At 43.6% G+C, this 24,619-nt stretch overlaps 1 long non-coding RNA gene across 1 annotated transcript; it reads right to left on the reverse strand.

The window, feature by feature from the left end:
* Positions 1 to 9,417: 9,417 nt before the first annotated feature.
* Positions 9,418 to 22,868, reverse strand: LOC132380299 (uncharacterized). Its single transcript, XR_009507728.1, has 3 exons — positions 22,820 to 22,868; positions 14,542 to 14,597; positions 9,418 to 9,546 (listed from the first exon to the last, which is right to left on the reverse strand). It is a non-coding gene; the product is annotated as an uncharacterized LOC132380299 (long non-coding RNA).
* Between the last annotated feature and the right edge of the window lie 1,751 nt (positions 22,869 to 24,619).

Raw genomic sequence — 24,619 nt, forward strand, 5'->3', positions numbered from 1 at the left:
CTCCTTCCTCTTCCCCAATTCCCAATCCTATGCTGTCTCATCCAATGTGAATCCTCACTGACCCTTCTCAGCGCCCACATAGACACTATCAATCGACGTTCCTCCACCTTATCAATCACTGCCTTCAGAAAATTTAGTGACTTCACCAGACAGTAGAGACTTTTCACAATCCAGGTGGAAGTGTCAGGCTTTGATTGGCTGGCCTCATATTTCCTTCTGAGTTAGAGGTCTGTAAGATTCAAGCCCTGATTGTGCAATTTGAACTCTCACTCAAAGGTTCAAGATCCAAGTTTATCTGTCACATGTACATGGAAACATTGTGTTAGCAGCTAACACAGTGTGGGAGTGCTGGGCGCAGCCTGCAATTGCCACCAACATTCCAGTGCCAATGTAGCCCACCCACCATGCTTGGCAGAACAACACAGGACACAAGAAAACAGAAGGTTTTTTAACCGCAGCCTCCTGCAGACGTGGACTTGGGCCTGCGGACACTAGGCTTTGACTTTCCCATCGGACTCACAGGCTCGGCTCCAGCCAATGGACCTGATTCATTGCAGGGCATACTGATCACCGAACACCAGGCCTCGGACTCTGGACTTGGCCAATAGGGGGATCCCGAACACTAGGACTCTAAACTGCTACGGCAGCGCAGCACAAGGTGATGGCAGCAATGTTGGAACAGAAACAACTACCAGCCACTTTGGGATGTGGATATGAAAGGATACCATGGATTCTTTTCCTAGAAGGGTGGGACAACTTTCAGGAGTTCATTAGACCATATGATACAAGAGCAGAATTAGGCCATTTAACTCATTGATTCTACCCTGCCATTCCATCATGGCTGGCTTATTTTCCGTCTCAACCTCATTCTTCTTCCAGCTCCCTGTAACCTTTGATGTCCTTACTAATTCGGAACCTATCATCCTCTGCTTTAAATAGACCCAATAACTTGGTCTCCACAGCCATCCGTGGCAATAAATTCCACAGATTCACCTCCCACTGACTCTAGAATTTCCTCCTCATCTCTATTCTGAAGGGACACCTCTTTATTCTGAGGCTGTGCCCTCTAGTCCTCGACTCCTGCACTATAGCAAACATCCTCTCCACCTCCACACTATCTAGGCCTTTCAATATTTGATAGGTTTCAATGAGATCTCCCCTCTTCCTTCTAAATGGCAGTGAGTACTGGATCAGAGCCATCAAACGCACCTCATACATTAACCCATTCATACTGTGGACCTCCTCTGGACCCTCGCCAATGCCAGCGAATCCTTCCTTAGATAAGGGGCCCAAAACTGCTCATAATACCCCAAGTGTGGTCTGACCAATGCTTTATAAAGCCTCAGCTTTACATTCTTACTTTTACATTCCAGTCCTTTCAAAATGAATGCTAACATTGCAGTCTTGACCAATTCCTTAGCAAAACCTAAAATTGGCCAATTGTTTAACTATTGTTATTAGCATCTTGCTGAGTGCAGGTTGACCTTTGCTCACATTGGCAGCAATGCCCTTAAAACCACCACCTTAACCTCAAAGCATTTTGAGAAGCTCACGGACTAGGAAAGGTGCTGGATCGTGGCAAGACCTTTGACGTTGAAGCTGACTGGAAGACCAAGGTGGATGAACAAAGCCACAATTCGAGGCATCGAAATGATGAAGAGGATGTTCTGAGAAATGTCTAAATGATAGTCTTGCTGTTAATGTGGCAACAAATTACTATGATGAAATATTAATAATACAACCCCTACTAAAATCAGAATCAGGTTTATTATCACTGATATATCTTTTGAAATTTGTTGTTTTGTGGCACCAGTGCAGTGCAATACATAAAAGATACTATGAATTATAATACAAAATATACAGTTAGTGGCCACTTAAGGTTGTTATAGCCAGGGGTGGTGATAGGGACAAGCTCGCACTGCCTATTAAATGCTCCCAATGGTATGTACCTTAATTAGCCTCTGACAGCCAAGTCCAGCTCTCGGCCTTCACGCGTGGCTTAGCTACTAAGCCTGGGGGAGCTGTCTTTACTGACAAGAGAAGGGGCAAAAGCAGGCTACTGGTGACTTAAAACCAGTCACCTTGGGTAAATGGGGCTTGTCAAACTCATCTAGGAGAAGGAAATCTCTGTTCTCAAACCTCTGCTGCCTTTTGGCTATACCCACTCATGGGGAAGGCTTCGGGAGTAAATCCTGAGGGAAGAATGTGGAGCTGGAGCTCCTAAGGCAGTCCTACGTTGAGTGCACTGCTGACTAGTAACTCCTGTGATGCTTCTGGTGCCAAACCATACCAGTCTCTACCATTCCTTTGGGTTTCTCAGATGCGTGGAGAGGGGGAGCTTGCTACATAGGCAACAGCTTGCCCTCCATATTGTACTGCCCTGGCTCGCATATCTGGACAACTTGGACCCAAAATCCATAAAATCCATGGTTTACCCTGACTGTCAGAGGCCTCAGAAGTGGCCACTTTATTAGGTACGGGAGTGGACCCAGTGTGGTCTTCTACTGCTGTACTCCATCCACTTCAAGATTCGACGTGTCGAGTGTTCAGAGATGCTCTACCGCACACAAGTGTTGTAACACGTGGTTATTTGAGTTACTGTTGCCTTCCTGTCAGCTTGAATCCGTCTGGCCATTCTCCTCTGACCTCTCTCATTAACAAGGTGCTTTCACTGCCCACTACCCTCCATACAGGAAGGTGATGCAAACGGTCAGAACGTTCTCCATGGTAGATGAGAGATGGGATGTTATGTTGACGTTGTATAAGACATTGGTGAGAGCTAATGTGTAGTCACTGAAAGTAAGCATGCAGGTACAGCAGGCAGTGAAGAAAGCTAATGGTATGTTGGCCTTCATAACAAGGGGAGTTGAGTATAGGAACAAAGAGGTCCTTCTGCAGTTGTACAGGGGTCTGGTGAGACCACACCTGGAGTATTGTGTGCAGTTTTGGTCTCCAAATTTGAGGAAGGACATTCTTGCTATTGAGGGAGTGCAGCATAGGTTCATGAGGTTAATTCCTGGGATGGCGGGACTGTCATATGTTGAAAGATTGGAGCGACTGGGCTTGTATACACTGGAATTTAGAAGGATGAGAGGGGATCTGATTGAAACATATAAGATTTTTAAGGGATTGGACACGCTAGAGGCAGGAAACATGTTCCCGATGTTGAGGGAGTCCAGAACCAGAGGCCACAGTTTAAGAATAAGGGGTAGGCCATTTAGAACAGAGTTCAGGAAAAGCTTTTTCACCCAGAGAGTTGTGGATCTATGGAATGCTCTGCCTCAGAAGGCAGTGGAGGCCAATTCTCTAGATGCTTTCAAGAAAGTGTTATATAGAGCTTTTAAAGATAGCTGAGTCAAGGGATATGGGGAGAAGGCAGGAACAGAGTACTGATTGTGGATGATCAGCCATGATCACAGTGAATGGCGGTGCTGGCTCGAAAGGCTGAATGGCCTCCTCCTGCACCTATTGTCTATTGTATTGTGTGCAGGTTTGGTCACCTACCTACAGGGAAGATGTAAATAAGGTTGAAAGAGTGCAGAGACAATTTGCAAGGATGTTGCTGGGTCTGGAGGACCTGAATTATATTGAAAAATTGAATAGATTAGGGCTTTATTCCTTGGAATTTAGAAGCTCAAGGGGAGATTTGATAGAAGTATACAAAATTATAAGGGTTATAAACAGGGTAAATGCAAGCAGGGTTTTTCCACTGTGGTTGGGTGAGACTGGAACTGGTGATCATAGGTTAAGGGTGAAAGGTGAAATGTTTAAGGGGAATACGAGAAGGAACAACTTCACTCATGGAGTCATGAGAGAGAGGATCCAGCTACCAGCGCAAGTGGTTCATGCGAGTTCGATTTCAATGTTTAAGAGAAGTTTGGATTGGTACATGGATGGTTGGAGTATAGATGACTATGGTCCTGTTGCAAGTCAATGGGAGTAGGCAGTTTAAATGGTTTGGTGCAGACTAGATGGGCTGAAGGGCCTGTTTCTGCGCTGTACTTTTATATGACTTCATGGTACAACTGTAAAGGATTGCTAGTGTGTTTGGTGATATACCAAATATCCTTAGTCTCCTGCTGAAATCTTGCCACTGGCTGCCTTCCTCATAATTAGATCGGTATGTTGGGCCCAGGATAGATCTGCAGAGATGTTGACACCCAAGGACGTGGAGCTGCCCATCATTTCCACTGCTGACCTCTTGTTGAGGACTGGTGTTTTTTCCTCAACTTCCCCTTCCTGAAGTCCACAATCAATTCTTTGGTATTACTGAGGCTAAGAGTAAGGCTGTTGCTGCGACACCACTCAACTGACAGATCTACAGTATCTCACTCCTGTACGCCCTCCTCATCACTATCTCAGATTCTGCTGACAACAGTTGAGTCATCAGCAAATTAGTCAAATAAACCTTTACTGAGTTACTGTCGTTATATTAGCATCTTTTCCTTTAGCTCGGGAGTGCTTGTGCATGAATCATAAAAGGTTAGTTTGCAGGTGCAATGGGTTACCAAGAAGGCAAAAGGAACTTAACTAAAGGAATTTAATTTACTGGCAGGAAGTCTGTGCTCCAACTGTACAGGGTATGGATGAGGTCACAGCTGGAGTACTGCATGCAGTTCTGGTCTCCATACAATGTTCAAGATTCAAAGTAAATTTAATTATCAAATGCATACTGTGTTTGTCACCATATACAACCGTAAGACTATAAGACATAGGAGAAAAATTAGGACATTCAGCCCATTGAGTCTTCTCCACCATTCTATTATGGCTGATCCTGGATTCCACTCAACTCTGTACATCTGCCTTCTCGCCATATCCTTTGATGCTCTGAAATGATCAACTTCAGTCTTAAATTTACCCACGGACTTGGCCTCCACTGCAGTCTGTAGCAGAGCATTCCACAGATTCACTACTCTGGCTAAAAAAATTCCTCCTTACCTAAAATGTTACCCCTCAGTTTTGAGCCCATGTCCTCTAGTTCTGGATACCCCCATATAGGGAGCATCCTCTCCACATCCACCCTATCTAGTCCTTTCAACACTCAGTAGGTTTCAATGAGACCCTCATGCATTCCTCTAAATTCCAGTGAGGACAGGCTCAAAGCTGCCAAACGCTCTTCATATGTTAACCCCTTCATTCCCAGAATCATCCTAGTGAACCTCCTCTAGACTCTCTCCAATGACAACATATCCTTTCTGAGATATAGGGCCTAAATACTCCAAGTACGGCTTGACTAGTGTCTTATAAAGGCTCAGCATTAACTCCTTGTATTTATGTTCTATTCCCCTGGAAATAAGTGCCAACATTGCATTTGCCTTCTATACCACAGACTCAAGCTGTAAATTAACCTTCTGGGAGTCTTGCACGAGGATTCCTAAGTCCCTCTGCACCTCTGATGTTTGAACCTTCTCCCCATTTAGATAATAGTCTGCACTATTGTTCCTTTTACCAAAATGCATTATCATACGTCTCCTAGTGTCCTCCACAGTGAAGACAGATGCTAAGTACCCATTAGGTTCATCTGCCATTTCTTTTTCCTATTACTACTTCACCGGCATCATTTTCCAGTGGTCCAATATCATCTCTCACTTCCCTTTTACTCTTTATATCACTGTAAAATCTTTTGTTATCCTGCTTTATATTACTGGCTAAATTACCCCCATATCACATCTTTTTTTCCTTCTTATAGCTTTGTTCAGTTGCTTTTTGTTGGAATTTTAAAGCCTCCCAATTATTCAACTTTCCACTCACATTTCCTACCCTAAATGTCTTTTCCTTGGCTTTTATGCGGTCCTTAACTTCCCTTGTCAGCCACGGTTACCTACCCCTGCCATCTGAGAACTTCTTCCTTGGTGGGACAAATTTATCCTGTGCCTTGTGAAATATTCCCAGGAACTTCAGTCATCTCTGCTCCACTGTCATCCCCGCCAGTATCCTCCTCCAGTTCACCTGGGCAAGCTCCTCTCTCATGCCTCTGTAATTCCCTTTATTCCATCGCGGTACTGATACACATGAGTTATGCTTCTCCCTCTCAAACTGCAGTGTGAATTCAATCAGATTATGATCACTGCATCCTCAAGGGTTCCTTTACATTAAGCTCCCTAACAAGGGTTATTACACAACACCCAATCTAAGATAGCCTTTCTCTGAGTAGGCTCAAGCACAAGCTGCTCTAACAAGCCATCTCGTATGCACTCAACAGATACCCTCTCTTGCAATATGACACCAATCTGACTTTCCCAATCCCCTTGAAGTTCCCCAATACAATTGTGTCTTTACTCTTATTACATGCCTTTTCCAGCCCCCTTTGCAATCTCAACCCCTATCTTGACTACTATTTGGAGGCCTATATATGATTCCCATAATGGCTTTTTTTACCCCTGCAGTTTCTTAACTCCATCCACAAAGATTCAACATTCTCTTACCCTTCATTGGCTTGTCCTTCCTTACATCCATCATCTACTTGTAAACCCACTGGCTCATTCTCAGCTCTATCATACAGGTTCCCATATCCCTGCCATATTAGTTTAAACAACTCCCAACAGTTCTAGGAAACCTGGCCCCAGAATACTGGTTCAAGTGCAAACCTGCGACCATGCTCAGCAAATCTGTAGAATAGTAACTATAACAGGATCAATGAAAGATAACCAGAGTGCAAAAGACAACAAATTGTGCAAATGCAAATTCAAATAAATAGCAATAAATAACAAGAGCATAAAATAACAAGATAAAGAGTCCTTAAAGTGAGATAACTGGTTGTCGGAACATCTCAAAGAATGGGCAAGCTAGTGTAGTTATCCCCTTTTGGTCAAGAGCCTGATTGTTGTGGGGTAGTAACTGTTCTTGAACCTGGTGGTGCAGGTCCACAGGCACCTGTACCTTCTACCTGATGGCGGCAGAGAGAAAAGAGCATGGCCTGGGTGGTGAGGATCTCTGATGATGGATGCTGCTTTCCTACGACAGCGTTTCATGTAGATGTGCTCAATGGTTGGGTGGGCTTTACCCATGAGGTACTGGGCTGAATCCACTACCTTATGTAGGATTTTGCAGTCAAAGGCACTGGTGTTTCCATACAAGGCCGTGATGCAGCCAGTCTCCACTACACATCTATACAAGTTTGCCAAAGTTTTTGATGTCATGCTGAACTTCCACAGCCCCCCTAAGGAAGTAGAGGTGCTGCCATGTCTTCTTCACAGTTGTATTTGCATGCTAGATCTTGAGGAGAGATATTCTGATTTTGAAGATTGACTCTGGAGGTGAAGGAGGAGAGATTGAGTTGCCTGGGACAAACCTTACTGCAATTCAGAAGAATGTGAGAGGATCTTACAGAAACTCATAAAATTGTGAAAGAGATAGATAAGATAGAAGCACTCTGCCCAAAGTACCCAATGCTTATTCATTCCCATAGATTCTGCTTGACCTGCTGAGTTCCTCCAGCAATTTGTGTGTGTTGCTAAGGAAACTTTCCACCCAGGAAAGTTGTTTTCACTGTTAAGTGAGACTAGAACTAGAGGACATAACTTCATGATTTGGGAAAATACTGTAGGTTTAGGACAGAGATGAGGAGAAACTTTTTCCTAGAGAGTAATGTATCTGTGGAATTCTCCGCCTATGGAAGCGGTAGAGGTTACCTCATTAAATATATGTAAGGCACAGTTAGATATATTTTTGCCTAGCAGGGGAATTAATGGGAGAGGCAGGTAGTGGAGCTGAGTCCACAGGTCAGCCATGGGTTTATTGAGTGGTGGAGTAGGCTCAGTGGATTAATCAGATGGCTAACTCCTGCTCCTACTTCTAAAGCTATGATCTTATAAGGAGACCAATACTGTACAGAATACTCTAGGTGAGGTTATACTGATTTATTTTATTTTATTTCAATTAGACATAGTCTAATAGTCTAACAAGCCCCAGTGAGCTTGTGCGGACTATTTACACCTATGGGACCAATTAACCTAGCAGCCTTTGGAACGTGGGAAGGAAACCGGAGCACCCAAAGGAAACTCATGCAATAACAGGGAGAATGTACAAACTCTCCACAGACAGCAGCAGGAATTGAACCAAGTGAATATTTTATTCATTGAGACATATCCTCGCTAATTTCATATTCAGAATCAGGTTTAATATCACTGGCATATGTCATGAAATCTGTTGTTATGGGGCAGCAGCACATTACAATACATAACAAAAACTGTAAATTACAGTAAGTATATATACATATACTTAAAAAGTTAAATTAATTAAATAGTGCAAAAAGTAGTGAAATATTAAATAAGTATTGAAAAAGAAGGTAGGGCAGTTGTGTTCATGGGTTCAATGTCCTTTCAGAAATCTGATGGTAGAGGGGAAAAGCTATTCCTGAACTGTTGAGTGTGTGCCTTCAGGCTCCTGTACCTCGTCTCTGATGGTAGCAATACGAAGAGGGCATGTCCTGGGTGATGGGGGTCCTTAATGATGGATGTCCTGGATGCTGGGGAGGCTAGTGCAAATGATGGAGTTGATTGAGTTTACAACCTTCTGAAGCTTATTTCAATCCTGTGTAGTGTTCCCCTCCCCCCCAATAAACGGCAGCCAGTTAGAAAGCTCTCCATGATACATCTGTAGAAATTTGCAAGTATCTTTGGTGACATATCAAATCTCCTCAAGCTCCTAATGTAATATAACCACTGTCATTCCTTTGTAACTGGATCGATACGCTGGGCAAGATAGATCTCCAGAGATGTTGACACCCAGGAACTTAAAATTGCTCACCCTTTCCACTTTGATCCCTCGATGAGGATCCCCTGCTGGACATGCCCTTCTTGCTAGTGGAGATTGTGTGCTTGGCAGCTGCTGTCGTGGCCAAGTTGGGTGAGCAATTGCAGTGTACTTTATAGATCATACAGACTGCAGCCACTGTGTACTAGTATTGGAGTGAGTGAGGTTTTGGTTGGTGGATGGGGAGTCAATCAAGATGGCTGTTTTGTCTTGGATGACTGTTAGGGCGTATTCTGGAAATTATATTAATTTCAACAGCAACCAGTCTTCAGATCTGAATGTGGATTGCAGCTCAGAACAGTGGTGTTCTTGGAGCTGCAGACTGGGGTTGATTGCAAACCAAGAAACACTCATTGACTTGAGAGTTCTGCATTTGCATGCAGCAGCTAAGAGACAATGGTGATTAGCATTCATTTTGGGTGTCTGGAATGTTGGTGTGAAGATCTAGGTTGTTGAAAAATTGTATGTAATTCAAAGGAAGCAGAATAGGTACGTGGTAACTATAGAACTGTCCTGCCATTACCTTTGATCTTTAGCATATAAAAATGTCATATAATATTGGATCAGGGAGCCTCTTCTTGTAAGAGTGTCTCCACTATGATGCCTGCTTGTCTTGCTGATTTAAGATTTCTATATCCACCAATGCCTCTCCCCGGTGACTTTGTTTGATCACAACAGATGGTGTCAAGCTTCTTGAGAGCTGTGTGAGCTGCATTCAACCCAGACTGATTTGGAAATATAAACGCAAGGCATTCTGCAGATGCCGGAGGAACTCACCAGGTCAGGCAGCATCTATGGAAGGGAATAAACAGTTGAACTTCCAAGCCAAGACTCTTCATCAGGACTGGAAGGGAAGGAGCCAGAATAAGGAGGAGGGGAGAGGAGAAAAGGAATACAAGTTGTTAGGTGATAGGAGAGACCAAGTGAGGAGGGAGGTAGGTGGGTGGGGGAGGGGGATGAAGTGAGAATCTGGGAGGTGGAAAAGTGAAAGGGCTGAAGAAGGAACTCAGTGGGAGAGGAGTGGACCATGAGAGAAAGGGAAGGATGAGAGGCACCAGAAGAAGGTGGTGGGCAAGTGAGGAGAAGAGGAGCAGTAAGAGGGAAGCCAGAACCTGATGCATGAACCTCAATTTCTCTAATGTCTGATAATTTTCCTCTCCACCCCATTTCTCACTTTCCCATTCCCTATTCTGCCCAGCACAGTACATTATAAACATGAAAGCAAAAACTACATAAACTTAAATAGTATAAATTATACATGACTTATATGAATAAGCAAAAAATAAATATACCATCATTAGTCCAGGTTGAGGTAAATATAGTCTGAGGTAAGTATAATTAGGGTTTTTATCAAGGTCGGAACAAGTCCTGACAGCAGTGGGATCGAATAGTTTTTGAATCTGTCCAACTACAGTGATGTCATGGCACCAATACCTCGACATCCTCAGGAAGCTACAGAAATTCAGAACATCCCCATCGCCTCTTTCCAATTGTTATCAATGCACCATAGAAAACCTTCCGTCTGGATGTACAAAGGCGTTGTATAACAATTGCTTTGCTGGTGATGACAAGAATCTGCACCGCCCAGCACGTCACAGGAACCTGTCTCGTCTTTGTCACTGCCTCAGTAAAGCAGCCGGCATGGTCAGAGACTCCACCCACCCTGGACATTCACTCTTCTCCCCTCTCCCATTGGGTGGAAGATACGACAGTCAGAAAGCACGTAACGCCAGGCTGACGGACAGATTCTAACCCACTGTTATCAGACTCTTGAACGGACATCTTGTTTGATAAGATGAACACTTGGCCTCACAATCTACCATGTTATGATCTTGACTTTATTGTTTGCCCGCACTGCTTTTACACTCCATTCTGCATTGAATTGAATTGACTTTATTACTTACATCCTCCATGTGTCTGAGGAGTAAAGATCTTCATGTTACATCTCCATCTAAATGTGCAATGTGCAATAATAGTAATTTATAATAAATATTATGTACAACAGGATAGTTAATATAACATAGAAATACAATTGTGTCAGCATGAATTAATCAGTCTGATGGCCTGGTGGAAGAAGCTGTCCGGGAGCCCGTTGGTCCTGGCTTTCATGGTGCGGTGCCGTTTCCTGGATGGTAGCAGCTGGAACAGTTTGTGGTTGGGGTGACTTGGGCCCCCGATGATTCTTCGGGTCCTTTTCACACACCTGTCTTTGTAAATGTCCTGAGTAGTGGGAAGGTCACATCTACAGATGCGCTGGGCTGTCTGCACCACTCACTGAAGAGTCCTGTGATTGAGGGAAGTACAGTTTCCATACCAGGCAGTGATGCAGCCAGTCAGGATGCTCTCAGTTGTGCCCCTGTAGAAAGGATCTGGGGGGGTCATACCAAACTTCTTCAACCGTCTGAGGTGAAAGAGGCGCTGTTGTGCCCTCTTCACCATACAGTCAGTATGTACAGACCACCTGAGATCCTCGGTGATGTTTATGCCGAGAAACTTAAACCTTTCAACCCCAGATCCATTGATGTCAGTAGGGGTTAGCCTGTCTCCATTCCTCCTGTAATCTACAACCAGCTCCTTTGTTTTTGCGACATTAAGGGAGAGGTTGTTTTCTTGACACCACTGTGTCAGGGTGATGATTTCTCTGAAGGCTGCCTCATTATTATTTGAGATTAGGCCAATCACTGTAGAGGGGTCAGGAGATTTAATTAGCAGATTGGAGCTGTGGGTGGCGACACAGTCATGGGTATTCAGAGAGTAAAGGAGGGGTCTGAGTACATAGCCCTGAGGGGCTCCTATGTTGAGGGTCAGAGGAGCAGAGGTAAGGCAGCCCATCCTTAACGAATTCCATGTCACGTGCTAAGTTAACAAATTTCATGTCACATGCCGGTGATAATAAACCTGATTCTGATTCTGGTTCTGACCACCTGCTGTCAATCTGACAGGGTCCAGGATCCAGCTACACAAGGCAGGGTGAAGGCCGAGGTCTCTGAGCTTCTTGTTGAGCCTGGATGGAACTGTGGTGTTGAATGCTGAACTGTAGTCCAAGAACAGCATTCTCACATAAGCATCCCTCTCCTCCAGATGTGTAAGGACAGTGTAGAGCTGTAGCTATTGCGTCATCTGTCGATCGGTTGTGTCGGTAGGCGAATTGTTTCATTTTACCTTATTCTAGCTGACTTGATCTGTATGAATAGTATGCAAGACAATCTTTTCACTGTATCTTGGTACACGTCACAATGATAAATTAATACCAATACCTTGTGGCGTAGGACTTCAGGTTCTAGTACCTGCATGGCTCTCGGATGGTGGGGCTCCCTAATGAAGGATTGTCCCTTGTAGATAACCTTGATAGTGAGAAGAGCTACCCCTGTGATGGAATTGGCAGAGTCCACTGCTCTCTGTAGCCTTTTCTGTTCCTGTGCTTTGGAGTTCCCGTACCAGGTTATGGTGCAACCAGTCAGAAAGCTTTACACTGTGCAACTGGTTCGTCAGGTCCTGACGAAGGGTCTCGGTCCGAAACGTCGACAGTGCTTCTCCCTATAGATGCTGCCTGGCCTGCTGCGTTCCACCAGCATTTTGTGTGTGTTACTTGAATTTCCAGCATCTGCAGATTTCCTCGTGTTTGAGGTGATGGGTGAAACTGGGAGGGAAGGGGTGAAATTTACAGCTGGGAAGTTGACTGTTGAAAGAGATACAGAGCTGGAGAAGGGGATATCAAATTGGAGAGGACAGAAGGCCATGGAAGAAAGAAAAGGGGGAGAAGCATAAGAGGATTGTGTTTTTGCTTGGAAGCTAATGGTCAGGAATTTCTGGCATTTCCTGAAGGAGAGAAAAAGTATTGTTTCCTCTTTTATCTTCTCTGGAGAGGTCAGGCAGACTAGATAACATCTGTCTATAAATAGAGCTGTGCAAGATCAATTCTTGGCCAAGGAGGGAATGACATGACTTTACCCTATAGCTGATGATTACAACTAGACTTCTAAAACTTCACAGAAAGTGGCCATCCATCCCTGATAACTCAGCATTTGCACAGCATGCGTTCCTGGTCTGAATGGACCACCTCAGCCCACTGTACCTCTCCCCTGGGGGGAATGGTTTCCTGCTTCTCATCACAAGTCTGAGTCGTGTCTGTGTGTGTGTGTGAGAGAGAGAGAGAGAGAGAGAGAGAGAGAGAGAAAAGAAGGAATAAGCTTTTTAATAAACTTGGGAACAGAAGGAACAAACTTGAGTGTTATCCTTGATTCAGATTTGAACTTTAAATCCCCCATAAGGGAAGTGACCAGCGCAGTGTTTCTACACTGAAGAAATATTGCAAAGACACGTCTGCTTCTGTCTTGTAATGATGCTGATAAACTAATTCACTCCTTTATATTGAATAGACTAGATTACTGCAATGTGTAATTTTTAACTGGCTTTCCAAAGCAATCTACTGACAAACCTCGAATCATTCATAATGCTACTGCTAGACTTCTTACTAAAAACAGGATGAGGGAGCATATCGTTCCTGTCCTCGCTTCTCTGCATTGGCTTCCTGGATTTTTAGAAATTATTTTAAAGTCCTCTTGCTTGTTTCTAAAATTCCTAATGGTCTGGGACCAGAGTACATCACAGAATCACTTTTGTTTTATAATCCTGCTCGAGCTCTCAGGTCTTAGAAAACATAGAAACATAGAAAACCTACAGCACAAAACAGGCCCTTCGGCCCACAAAGCTGTCCCTACCTTAGAAATTACCTAGGGTTACCCATAGCCCTCTATTTTCCTAACCTTTCTAAATTTGAGAGGGAGTGATTAAAATCCTGATGCTGGTTTCTTAAATTTAAACAACCTCCTTCAAAAGTTAGTTGTCAGGTTAGCTTTTTTGAACTGTGCTCCTAAACTTTGGAATTCAATACCTGAAACTATAAGGGATGCAGGCTCAATCGAAAATTTAAAATGCCAGCTCAAAACCTATTTATTTGCTTCTACCATTTTTTGTCTTCTATTTTGATGTTTATGTTTTATTTTTTATTTTATTTTTGTGTTTGCATTTTATCCCATTGTAAAGCACTTTGAACTACATCATCTGTATAAAAAGTGTTCTCTAAATTGTTCTGCACTATACTTTGATCCATGTAAATGCACGTGACTTTGTATCTCTGTGCACAGTTTGCAGATAGGTGTGAGTATGAATTTGCACACATGTATATGCATATATATGTGTGTGTGTGTGTGTGTGTGTGTGTGTGTTGGACAAGCTGATATGTAACTGTGTGCATATACACACACACAAGTGCCTATATCATATGTATATCATGTGCCTGTATCACTGTGGATATGTAGACAATAGTAGTAATGTGAGCACTCAAGTCAAGTGAAGATGTAGATACACACGTGTGTTCCCCCGCCAATGTGTGGATATGCATTCTGCACACTGTTTATTAAAGGTGTTAGCCATGCAGAGAAAGAGCCTAATTCAGTCTGTTTGTTTGTTGCTAGGGCTCCCATCCTGAGAATGGGCCCTTGTGTGAGTGCTGTTCTTCATTGCTTGTGAAGAGAGACAGAGGTACTATCCAACGAAACTTGCCGGCTTTGTTACTGTGATCACTTATTCCAAACCGATATCCACAGACTGAATTTGCAACAGCAATGCCGCTTTTAAGTAACATTGCCGGAAAGAATCGCAAGAAAATCTAAGGGAAAAAAACTGCATCATTTCTGCAACCCCCTTCACATAACTACAAACCAGTAACAGAAGACTTGTGGGAATATTTAATCTCAGTAAAGTTAACATTATATTGATTGGTACCTTGTTTGCTTGTGATATTTGCTTTGAGCTCCCTCACGTTCCCTGCCAGAGATCATCTGGGAAAGCCAAATACAAAATAGTTCTGCAATAAGTAAACACAAGAGATAGTTCGAATACATTTAAAATACATTTAAAAAACTTCGTAAACCTGACTCCAACATTGGCAGAAGCCTTTGATCTCCAGGCCAAGAGATTCCTGAATCATTTCCCGGAATGAACACTGAGAGGTTCCTGTAAATTTCCCGCAAATGAACTCTCTAGGCCTTAGCCGTAATGGAACCACACACCAGAGTGTTACCGATTTTCCAAAGCACATTCCCCGGCATTGTGAAGAAAGTCACAACACAAAGGAAGGTACATGCAAGGCCTAGTCAATAACCAAACTAATCCTATTGACTTTGAGTAGACTCCAGACTCCAGAGTGTGTTTCCAGTTGAACTGGCTGATTTTCATCAAAAGGTTGTGTACTTAAGCAGAACTGATATGCAATTGTGAGGAGCAGCAATTATTAGTTCATAGTTGATGTCATATTTTATTATCACATACACTCAATGGCTGGTTTATTAGGTACAGGAGCACACACCACTTGTGAGGTTATGTGAGTTACTGTCGCCTTCCTGTCAGCTTGAACCAGTCTGGCCATTCTCCTCTGACCTCTCTCATTAACAAGGTGTTTTCACCCACAGAACTACCGACCGCTGCATTTTCTTTTTGTTTTTCACACCATTCTCTGTAAACTCTGGCGACTGTTGGATATGAAAATCCCAGCAGTTTCTGAGATACTCAGATCACCCCGTCTGGCACCAACAATTATTCCACAGTCAAAGTCACTCAGATCACATTTCTTCCCCATTCTGATGTTTGGTCTGAACAACAACTGAACCTCTTGACCATTTCTGCGTGCTTTTATGCATTGAGTTGCTGCCACATTATTGGCTGATTAGATATTTGCATTAACGGTTTTGTACAGGTGTACCTAATAAAGCGACCACTGCGTGTAGAAGGAGGCTGTTCTGCCCTTCAAGTCCGTGTATTCTCACCATTCCAGTTTCCACCCCCCACCCAACTCGCCTACGATCCATTCCCTCACACTGCCCATTGACTCCTCTTTGATTTTCCCCCCAGTCACCTGCAACGGAAGTAATTTACAGAGGCCAAATAGCCTAACAGTCTGCACATCATTGTGAAGTGGGAGAAATCTGAGTACCCAGGGGAAACCCACACAATCATGAGGGGAAAATGTTATCTTATTCACTTATAGAGATACAGTGTGGAATAAGCCCTTCCCGCACTTCACATCACCCTGCCCAGTGACCCCCCGATTTAATCTGAGCCTAATCACAGGATAATTTACAATGACTAATTAACCTACTAACCAGTACATCTTTGGACGGTGGGAGGAAACCGGGTGGTTACGGGGAGAACGCACAAACTCCTCACAGGCAGTGGCAGGAATTGAACCCGGGTCACCTGTACAGTAAAGCATTGTGCTAACCACTACGCTACCGTGCCGGCCTAAAAATGTATTTATTGAGATACAGCACAGAATAGACCCGCCCGGCCCTTGGAGACACACAACCCAGCTCTCCTATGATTTAATCCCGATTTAATCATGGGGTAATTTACTCTGCAGAGACAACGCTGGAGAAGGATCAAACCCAGGTTGCTAGAGACTGCAACCCTGGCTGTATCACCATTGTGGGTGGAGCTTGGAATCCCAGCCAATGCCGGTAGGTTATGGCGTGGGTCTCAGACCAGGGTCATAACTGATAACGATAAAAATTAGGTTTCCTTTATCACATGTACATCAAAACATACTGCGTGATGCACTAACGTCCAACACAACCCAGGGATTGCACTGAGGCAGTCAGCCCATGGGTTTCTGGTGCCCACAACTCACTTATAGAGATAAGTAACTATAAGTATATAACTTATAGACATACCTAACCGGTATGTCTTTGGACTGTGGGAGAAAACCCGTGCTGTCACGGGGAGAACGTACAAACTCCTTACAGACAGCAGCGGGAATCGAACATCGATCGCTGGTGCTGTAAATCGTCACCCTAACTGCTACATCGCCATGCCATGAAATAGGTAGTTTCATCTAAACAAAAGCCACTTGATTGCACCTAGTTTTAACATCGCGGTAATGACAGCATTTTTCTATGGCTCTATGACATTCCGAACGACACTAGGAAATGCACGTCTTTTCTATTTTCCGAGCCACAGGTTTGAAGCCAACACAAAGTCAGGGCCCATAGAATTCCAAAAGAATTCTATATTTCTATAGAAATATAGAACAGGCACTGATCAAGGCATCACTATGATAAGGCCAGCTTCTGCAGGGTGAGAGAAGAAATAAAAGCAGAACTGGGTACAGTGACACTCTCTCAGCACTAGCACTAAATCTCTGCCACTCCTGGGTACACAGGGCATTGGGCCATGTTATTTACTGCTTACCACAATGGACGCTGATGAGCATTTTTGGATAATCCTGAAGTTACTGTCATTTTCCCAAAACACGCCTCATCCAGTTGAATCTTATTTTTACCAAGGATTTCACTCGTGGTTCTTAATTTGCTTCTTCACAATTACAGAGTAGAGAATAGCAACCAACAGCAAGGGACTCGTCAGGAAAGAAATGTGGAGACAGCTCACAAAAGAGAAGGCCAGAGCTCACCGGTTCTGCTACCAGCCCGGTGCTGGATTGGTCTGTGTTAGAGACCTGCAGACGCGAGTTCAAACTCCCAATGGAAATCCGTTCATTAAGTAATCCAAAACAACACTTTATGGCTTGGCCCATAAGACTGTATGCTTCACTCATACCTCTCTAGTGAAGGTGCTGGTGTGGATTAAAGAAAAGATTAATTTTATTTGTCACATGGCCAAAGTTCAAGGTAAATTTTATTATGGAAGTACATATATGTCACCATATATAACCCTGAGATTCACTTCCTTGTGGGCATAATCTATATATCCACAATAGAATAATAATCATAACAGAATTAATGATAGACCACACCAACTCGGGCATTCAACCAGTTTTCAAAAGACAACAAACTGTGCAAATACAAAACAGAGAGAAATAATAGTAAAAAATAAACTAACAATAAATATCAAAAACATGAGATGGGTCCTTGAAAGTGAGTCCTTTGGTTGTGGGATGGGTCAAGTGAAGTTGAGTGAAGTTCTCCCCTTTGGCTCAAGAGCCCGATGGTTGACATGTACATTGAAACATCAAAACTTACAGTGGAGAGCATTCTGACAGACTTCATCACTGTCTGGTATCAAGGAGGGGTTGGAACGACTGCACAGGACCGAAAGAAGCTACAGAAGTTTGTAAAATTAGTCAGCTCCATCTTGGGTACTAGCCTCTGTAGTACCCTAGAACATCTTCAAGGAGTGGTGCCTCAGAAAGGCTGCATCCATAATTAAGGACCCCATCACCCAGAACATGCCTTCTTCTCATTGTTACCATTAGAAAGGATGTACAGAAGCCTGAAGACACACACTCAGCGATTCAAAAACAGTTTCTTCCCCTCTGCTGTACGACATTGAACCCATGAACACTACCTCACTTATTTTTTATATATTATTTCTGTTTTGCACTATTTTTGATCAAACTATTTTATATATATATATACTTATTGTCATTGATTTACTTATTTATTTTTTCTTTCTATATCATGCATTGCCTTGAACTACTGCTGCTGAGGTAAAAAATTTCACGACACACACCGGTGATAATAAACCTGACTCTGATTCTGAGATGTCTTGTTTTTGTGCCAGCGACCAACAAGGTCTGAGAAACTCAGTCCTGGTGAAAAGTCTCAGCCCAAAATGTCAACAGGTTATTCCTTTCCATAGGTGCTGCCTGACCCGCTGAGCTCCTCCCGCATTCTGTGCGTGTTGCTCTGGATTTCCAGCCTCTGCAGCATCTCTTGTGTTTAGCACATCCTGAGGATTGTGTTCGGGACAGCGAGCAAGTGTCGCCACGCTTCCTAAACTGCTCGCACGTGTGCCCCCACGTTCTTTGGTGAGGCTTGGCAAACTGTACAGTTCACAGGTAAAGTAATGGTGACTCTGAGAGAGTTCCCCTTGTCTTGTAAATGAGACGGATTGGAATTGGGAATGGAATTGATTTATTTTGTCACATGTAACACAATGCAATGAAAAACTTTAGTTTGCGTGCTATACAAACAGGTCATGCCATACATGAGTACACCAAGGTAATAAAAAGGAAATGCAGAATAGAGTGGTACAGCCACAGAAAAAGCACCGCGAGGGATCGCCCTTGCACTATTCCCCCCACTGCCGTCTGTAAGGAGCTTGTACGTTCTCCCAGTGACCGCGTGGGTTTCCTCCGGGTGCTCAGGTTTCCTCCCACAGCCCAAAGACATACCAGTTGGTAGGTTAATTGGTCATTGTAAATTGTTCTGTGATTAGGTCAGGGTTAAACTGGGAACTGGTGGGAGGTGTGGCTTGAAGAGCTACACCATGCTGTTTCTCAATAAACAATTTAATATACCACCATGAGATCCACTTTCTTTCAGGCATTCATAGGAAAGCAGAAATAAAGTGGAATCCATGAAAAACTACACACAAAAACTGACAAGCAACCAATTGCCAACTCGTGCAAAAATGAGAACTAAACAAACAAATAGAAAAACAAATAATAAATAAATATACGCATACATAAATGGATGAAGTAATAAATAGGTAAATAAATAAATAACACCAAGAACATGAGGTTTCAAAGATACACTTAATGTCAGAGAAATGCATACAATATACATCCTGAAATGCTTTTTCTTTGCAACCACCCATGAAAACAGAGGAGTGCCCCAAATGATGAATGACAATTAAATGTGAGAAGCCCAAAGTCCCCCCGAGCTCCCCTCCCTCCCGCGCGGAAGTGACAGCAAGTAACGATCCTCCCCTCCCCCCACCGGCAAAAGAAAGCATCGGCACCCGCCACCGAGTACTCAACCGTGATCAAAAGCAACAGCAAAGTTACAGACTTGCAGTGCTCCAGACTGTGCGTTCACCCGGTACACGACATGACACGGGCTCTCTCTCCCTCTAATAAGGGAGGAAGAGATGTCTCCGTTTCACAGCGAGAGGGGCGACATCTCTTTCTCTACATGAGTTGTAGAATCCTTTAAGTGAGTCCATAGATTGTGCATTCAGTTCAGAGCTGAGGTGAAAGAAGTTATTCACACTGGCTCAGGTTGAAGGGTGAGCACTGTTCCAGAACCTGTCGCTTTGGGACCTTGGGCTCGTGTACCTCCTGCCTGATGCCTCACCAATAGCAAAACCAGCTCATGAGCTTTGCTTTGTCCCCAGCAGTGGGAAGACACATACCTTTGGTGAATGGATGGAAGAGGGAGAAGATGCTTTGCACCGGAATGCATTTATCACCTCGTGAGGGGCTCAAACCGTCGGATCTCTGTAAAGGTTTGGAGACGTGTACTTAGGGAGGAGAGAGTGGAGGTGAAGAAAGGACAAGGATGAGATGAGGTTGCAGTGGTTCATGTTGTTCACACAAGAAGGATCAGTTTCGGCAGCAGAAGGCTCATGCATTATTCAGGACCCTGTCAGCAGAAACCTCCCTTCAGATTAAAAGACTTGTTGTATCTGTGCACACCACTATGACTGTTAAACTCTGAAGCTGGGGAGGTTACTGCTGGGATGTTGTCAGATGACTGATGTGGTGTTTAACAGAATAAACTGAAACTTTCGGAAGTCTGGTGTTGGGCAGAAGGGTGACTTGGAACTGGGCTGAGTGCAATTGGAACCAGAGTATGTAGAGCACAGAACACAACGGCACCATACAGACTTTTCCACCCACAATGTTATACCAACCTTTTAACCTACTCCAAGATCAATCTAAACCCTTTCATCTCTCAGAGCCCTCCATTTTTCTTTCATCCATCTGCCTATCTAAGAGTGTCTTAAATTTCCCTGATCTATCTTCCTGTACCAGCACCTCTGGCAGTGCATTCCACAACTACCCGGGATATTGTCTTGGGAAAGGATACGGCCAGCAGTTATTCCGTCAGTTATCCTGGGAAAGCTCACTAAATCGGAATCGGTATTTAATTACACTCAGCCCACCTCCACTGATGAGGCCAAGTCACCCTTAGGCCCAACACCTGAAGCCCTAAGTCAATTCCAAACTACAGTACATCATCGCAAGAGATTTCCAGGACGATGGAGAAAGTACTTTGGGGAAACTCACAGTCTACCTGCCCAAATGTAAAATACCCCCTTCCCATCATTTGTGGGAATCTGATCCACGGCCACTCAGAATGGAGAACCATTGTCTGAGAGGGTTTTCTTCATAGATGTTACATAGAAACCCAGTTGGAGGAGTTTGTTCCATAGACAGAACTAGTTTGCAAAGTGGTGTTATTAGCTTCAAACTGATTACTGCTCGTCACTTACATTTTAAGAACTGAAGACTAGCTCCCGTTTATGACCAAAAGCTAAACAATGTCAGTTGGAAGTTTACTTACAACCCCGTTTGATCTTACAAGTAGTAGCTGTTGTCTTTAGAAAGTGAGCTTAGCAAAATATGAGGCTCCCTGATCCAGGAAGCAAATATCCAACACGTAACAAGCACACATATGCGTTCACCTAATGAAATGGCCATTGAGTGAATTTTCCTCAGGGGATAAATCTCATGGGTCCAGTATTTCAATGGATTTGCATTCAGGTTTACTCTTTTCAATCATAATTCTCACTCCTGGCATTTCCCCAGAGTCAGCATCCCTCGAAAATTCAGGAAGATTACACATGAAGACTTTTATACTTGAAAATCGGCTTCAGCTCATCGACCTGCCCAGAAATCCGCAGGAATGTCTGTGCTTCCTGAAATTTCCCAAATTCACTGCGAGTTCAAATAAAGTCGTCAAAATCATAGCCATTGCTGTTTTTATTAATATCATTGAAAGAAATTGCGGATTCTTTTATGTCATATACTGAAGGGTAGCATTGTTAGTGTCGGAATCCAAAATAAATCAAAGCCCTGTTGTCTTCCTGTAGTCTGAGTGGCGGGTGTGTTGAGTGAACCAGCAGCAATTATGGATAGAATTACAGGATCGACAGGAAACACTTTAAAACAATACAGGAAAAAATGCTGCATCATTAAATGGGAGTCTGTTTAGCGATTTGCCTCATGATACCTTTACAATGGTGCTCTTTTAAATTAAAGCTTTAGAATGCAGAAATTAAAATGAACATGGATAGTGCAGCAGCAAGTTATTAGAGATGAAATTTTAAAGGCTTTCATTGTCATGTCGTTCCACAACCAATTCACAGAATATTAGAGTGCAGTACAGGCTCTTTGATCTACTCTAAGATCAGCCTAAACCTTCCCTCCTAACATAGCCCTCCAGTTTCCTATCATCCCTGCCCCTCTCTAAGAGGTTCTGAAATGTATCCCCTAACGTATTCACCTCTATCACCAATCCTGGCAGTGGGAATGAGACAGAGCTAGCATTGAGTCAATGGACTGAATGGTCTCCTTTTGTGCCTTCACAATTTTATGATTTTGCAGTAAAAACAACAGACAAAATGCATCGTTCACTCAGTGGCCACTTTACTAGGTATGCTTGCACACCTGCTCAATAATGCAAGTATCTAATCAGCCAATCACGTGGCAGCAACTGAATGCATAAAAGCATGCAGACGTGGTCAAGAGACTCGGTGTTCAGACTGTTACAACAGTGGGGTGCAGAGGAGCACCTTCGAATGCCAGCATTTACTCTGTTTAGCATCCTAAGAATCCCATGTATCGTGCTGGTGTAGTGCTCTACACTGCCAGCTGTGAGATTGGGGTTCAAATCCCGTCGGTGTCTGTGAGGAGTTTGTACGTTCTCCTTGTGACTGCGTGCTTTCTCTCTGGGTACCCTAGTTTCCGCCCACAGACCAAAAACATACACGTTGGGGTTAGTGAGTTGTGGGCATGAAGTTGTTGGTGTCAGAGATATGGCGAAACTTGCGGGCTGCCCCCAGCATATCCTATACCGCGTTGGTCGCTGATGCAAACGACGCATTTCACTGTACGTTTTGTTCTTTCATTGTACGTGTGACAAATAGAGGTGATCGTTCTTTCTTCTTTCTTATCCTTCTAAACTCCAATGAACAGAGTTCTCATCTGCTTGACCTTTCCTAGTAGAGTAAAATTACCAAAATCTAGATCATCCTGTGAACAGCTTCCCCTTGGGACAATATCTTTCTTTAAACAGAGGGGATGAGAGCCTCTTGCAGTTACCTTGGAAGCGCTTTCACCTATGCCATAGACATTTGCAGCAAGACCTCCCGGGTTTTATACTCCAGCCCTGTCGTAGCGAAGGTCAGCGTTTCATTACCTGCCACACTGGAGTGCACTGACAAGGGGGTGGCTGAAAGGCATTAATTTACATTAATCTTCTGGCTCCGTTTATTTCCTTGCCTCAATAATTTCAGTACCTGAGATTTCCTCTGAACAGCGTCCACTCTGCTCACTGTGCTGCAGCTTTCACACTACCCTGACACTGTAAATGAACACTTTAGAATATAAAATGACATAGGCTCTGTATTTACCTGTGCCTAAAAAATAATTGCACAGACCTCTGTTATCTACTATACCCAGATGGACAGCTGCAGGAATATAAACAGAGCCACGAGACTCGAACTGCACATTAGTTCAGGGGAGCCTTGTTACCGTGACATCTCTAAATTATCTGGCAGAATATTTCAGTCAAACCTGTTTTTTCTCTCTTTTTCAGTGAGATTAGCCCATACATTAGAGCATGCATGGCAAATGAAATGGAGAGCACACCTTGCAAAGCACAGGGGACTGAGCCCTCAGTGTTACCTGCTTCTCCGCTCTAAGTAGATGGACGGAAGGAGATTTTGAGAGGGGGTGGCGTTAGACCTGATCAAGAAGAATCTGATGTGTGAAAGAACTTTCAATATTTAAATCAGATAAAAATTCAATCTGAAGATTAGCCTTACACGCGCGTTGAAAAATTGAAACATACAGTGAAAAGCATTGTTTGCGTCAAAGCAGATCACCGAGGACTGTGCTGGGCAGAGTGCAAGGGTCACCGATCTTCAGGCACCAACATAGCATGCCCACAACTCACCAGCCCGAACCGTGAGTCTCTGGGACATGGGAGGAGACAGCAGCACCTGAATCGGTGATCACTGGCGCAGCTGCACGTACCACTACGTTAGCATGCCGCCCACTTACTGACTTGCCAGCTCGAAGCTGAAGGTCTCGCACGTCCAATCCATACCATTACCAGGGGATTACCAGGGGTGATTGATAAGTTTGTGGCCTAAGTTAGAAGGAGTCAATTTTAGAAAACCTAGCACATTTATTTTTCAACATCGTCCCCTCCTACATTTATACACTTAGTCCAGCGATCGTGGAGCATATGGATCTTGGACCTCCAGAAAGTGTTGACAGATGGGGATTGATAAGTTTGTGGCCTAAGGTAGAAGGAGATGAGTTATGCAGCTCTCATTACATGCACATGCAGGTCAACTATTTGAGTGATTACGCAGAAAGTTTGAAGTTAATAACTCATCTCCTTCTACCTTAAGCCACAAACTTATCACTCACCCCTGATGAGTTATTAACTTCAAACCTTCTGCATAATCACTCAAAGAAGTGAACTACATGTGCATGTAACAAGAGCTGCATAACTCATTTCCTTCTACTTTATACCACAAACTTATCAATGACCCCTGCTCTGGACACTTCCTGGCGGTCCAAGATCTGTATGCTCTACGGCCACTGAACTAAGTGTGTAAACGTAGGAGGGGACGATGTTGAAAAATAAACGTGCTAGGTTTTCTAAAATTGACTCCTTCTACCTTAGGCCACAAGCATATCAATCACCCCTCGTACTTACAAGCATGTTATATCACTCCAATGAACATGACCTAATGCTGAATAGTAAAACTGATAAGATTATTTTTAGTGTTAGTAATATTCTAAAGAGACTGGTGGACCTTAACCAGTCAAGGCTGGTTAACCACTGATTAAAAACCTTGTGTGTTACTGTTTGAATGGTTTTCAGCA

Source organism: Hypanus sabinus, chromosome 23 (genome assembly GCF_030144855.1).
Source record: "Hypanus sabinus isolate sHypSab1 chromosome 23, sHypSab1.hap1, whole genome shotgun sequence".
NCBI lineage: Eukaryota > Metazoa > Chordata > Chondrichthyes > Myliobatiformes > Dasyatidae > Hypanus > Hypanus sabinus.